Source organism: Teleopsis dalmanni, chromosome 2 (assembly GCF_002237135.1).
Source record: "Teleopsis dalmanni isolate 2A chromosome 2, ASM223713v2, whole genome shotgun sequence".
Classification (NCBI taxonomy): Eukaryota; Metazoa; Arthropoda; class Insecta; order Diptera; family Diopsidae; genus Teleopsis; species Teleopsis dalmanni.
Window position 1 is genome coordinate 122,385,646 of NC_051847.1, and position 3,767 is coordinate 122,389,412.

Below are 3,767 nucleotides of genomic sequence, written 5' to 3' on the forward strand. Positions count from 1 at the left end.
CACTTAAAGGAAAGTGTTAATGCTGCCAACTCTGTATATCAGAAAATTGGTTAAATTTCTTTTAAAAATTTAATTGAACAAATCATATTCCATTTACTTAACAACATTAATTAAAGTATAGCTACAGTTCGCTTTTATTTCAGTCGTTCAATCGATCAACATTGCCATTAAATGAAATTGCTCATAAAGTTGGGGTGGACCTGTTACAATGCTGGAACGTTAACTTTTTAAGGCCTAAACGTGCTGGAATGTTAACTTAAAACGGTTTCAGTAAAAACTGTTGTTTTTTTCATTAACTTCAACACCGTGAATCTGTCTTATTGCTTTTCCCTTGAGCAGTTCGCAAAGGAATAGGAGACGGTTTCTTTACATTAACTTCTGTATTGAAAACCTACAATAAATTCATTAAACTATCTCAAATACATATACGTATTAGTAACTCTTAAATGTATGTAGAGACATAGTTCTATATGTGTTAAGAAATGCTTACACAAGATCATTGTATTCAGTACGAGATACAATGTGAACTTAGCTTTTATACAAATTTGTTCGTATACAAAACCTTTACCAGCCTCACATTAAGTAAAAAATAAAAATTGGTTTAAAAATAAAGAATATGTAAACGCTGAATGTGTTAGGATGGAGAGTCCCAAAATAGATATATAGATGGCACTTCCGTCGGTAATGTGTATTTAGATATTACTTCAATCAGATTTAGAATTTCATTATAATTTTACGTTTAATTTGTTTGAAATTATTGACGTTACTTTGATTACTTCTAAAACAATAGATTTAAGATATTTCGTGTTAATTTGTCATTTATTATTAATAAAAAAATAAGATCATTCAAACAAATATTTGTTTAATAAAATCTACTCTGTGGAATGACAGCGTAAATCGTTGGTTATCAAACTTTAAACGTGGCCGTACAGATTCCTATTAGGCATAGGCTGGCTGTAGTTGTGAAAAATGTGAAAAAGTCCATAAAATTTTTTTTGTAAGATCGTATATTTGGTTCGCAGTTGACTAACAACAAAAAAATATTAACAATTCAGAGCGCTATTTGAAGCTATTCAAACGAAATGCAACAATATGTACTCCGGATCAAAACAACAGTCAGCTGAGAGCACAGCACCTAGTAAAAGCCACATTGACGGACCAGAAATACAACAGTCAACTGGTAAGGTTATAGTTGATGGATAATATTCAATAACTTCTTAAAAAAAATTTCAAATGTGAATATAATACATATGTAGTTTGGGTTTATTTGAAAGACGAGAAAGCTAACACCACGTTCCCAAATAGCTATAAAGTAATATTTTTAAATAAGTGTACGTTGACTTAGTTCCAAGTCCATCATGTAGTCATGCCCTATATTAAGAAGCTATCTGAATGTTTATGTATAAAGCCAAATCTATAAACAATATATTCTTTTAACTTAGCCTATATAGCGGATTGCACAATACCGGTGTGCTTTCCAGTAAAATATCCATCTAGTAATCAATGAGCTTACTACTTATTACCAAAGCTTACTACTCATATAATAAATTCATGGCTACATTCCCAATTTTAAGCCATTTATAAAATACAGTCAGTACTTTAAAAGTTTTGAAGGTCTAGTAGATTATATTCACGTCTAGTAAAAACAAATAAAATAAATAATTAAATAATCTCTACAAACAGTTAGGATTGAAATTTAACAATTAAAAATAAAATATTAATTAATTAAATTATTCAATAGCTGGTTTATGATTATGATTCACAGCAAATTAACAAAACTCCAGAACAATGTGCGAACATAAAAGTCGAGTATGACTTTGGGTTAGTTAGTTAAGGAGCGCTGACTCTGAGCTTCAAATTGGCAGGGCATGAGTTCGATTCCTGGTACTTGCAGTCTCAAAAATAATTATTTACGAATAATTAAATACAAGATTTATTTCCAAGACCACTAATGATGAGCATTTGGCAATACTCGAAACAGCTGTATGGTCAGCCAAAAGTTCAAGTAATTAAAATAATATAGAAATGAATTTTTGTTGTTGTAATTCACTAGTTTTTGATAACCTCTTTATTAAATAATTATTTTAAAAGAAAACATTACAAAAATGAATAAATATAAAGAATTTCATTTGTAGTTCTTCTTCTAAATTCTGTTGTCCATGAAAAAGAATTCATAGACAACAACAATTCATTGAATAAAATGTTCTATACGCTATTTTTAAGATATTAATTCAAATTAGTCAGCATAGACACAATTACCTAAAAAGGCATTCTACTTATCTATTGAAACCAATAACTTCGTTTACTTCATATTAAAAGTTAAATTATTGCAAGCCCAGCAGTCTATTTATTTAGTAATTGTACCTGCCACACTTGCCATACTTTTTCCACAATAAAATTAATTGTTTAATATAAATTGTTCAATTCAAATTAATTAAATTTGAACTTATGCACATTAAATCATAATTTACAAGTATAAACATAAATTAACTAGTTAATCAATAGACAAGTTGTCTCCATAAGTTACAAGCCCACCATTTATTTCTTGTTCAATTTTGTATTTGCTTAGTGTAATTATTAGCGCCCACACACGTTATTTCAATAAATTGTTAATTTTTAATAAACCGTAACTTTAATTCACTCTTTAAGTATTACTCACACCGTACAGTGGCATAGATGGAAAATACAAGGGATTCCTAGTGGGTGCAATGCAACGAATCAAAGTGAAAAACTATTAAGCAATTATATTACTCGTATTTGAGACTTGGAACAAAAACCTAGCATATTAAACTCTGACTCTTACTCTAAAAAGACTCTTTTTCATAAATAAAATATATAAAATTTTAACATTTTATCTAATAAAGTACAAAATGAATTTATTATCTGTGAGTGAATCATATATAGAAAATATTACATTACATATGAATCGCCCTACTAAAGTCGCAATTTATAACAATCACGAAATGAACGCCTTCTCTTCGCTAACACATGCAGTCAGTGTTGAACTAATCCACACATTTAAATAAGTAAAAGTCAAAGTGTCACTTAATAGCATAACTAATTGCTTTAATTAAAATAAACAAAGCTTAATGTAAATACTAAAAAGTGATACTAACTGTATTAAAATCATTGAATAAAAATAATAAAAAAAAATTTATAAGAAATATTAACAGATGAAATAAGAAGTCTTCATGGGTCTCTCAATGTAAATTTCTGTTTTTCTAATTTTTTGAGTATCTTGTTTTAGGTACGAATATATTATGTTATTGAATATATTTTCTAAGATTTATTGTACTAAGGCACTGCACTTTTGCCAAAATTATTTCCAAATTTTTAGATAAATTACCTATAGGCAATTCTTATCAATTGGTAGACCCACAACTTTTATGTTAGAATAACCAAATATATGTTAATGCGATAAAAATTCGATGCCTTATACATGATTAAAGAAATTATGTTAATACATAAAGTTTACTTAAATAAAATTAAGTATTTTTTTGTAGAGTTCATCTTATTCTATGTATTGTGTTATAGAAGATATATAATTTTTGACTTTAAGTAGGTAATTCCGAATTTAATTACTGTGGGTTTAATTTTTATATACAAGATATAATTTAATTGACATAAGAATCAAATTTGTTCGACTTGCTTCGTCGAAGTCTTCTTTTTTATTGCAGCTTCTTAGCTGAAAGCATTGCCAACCCCACATTTCATCTAAACATATCAGTCAATAATCAGTATGGAAGATATCTCTTCCATATAAGAAG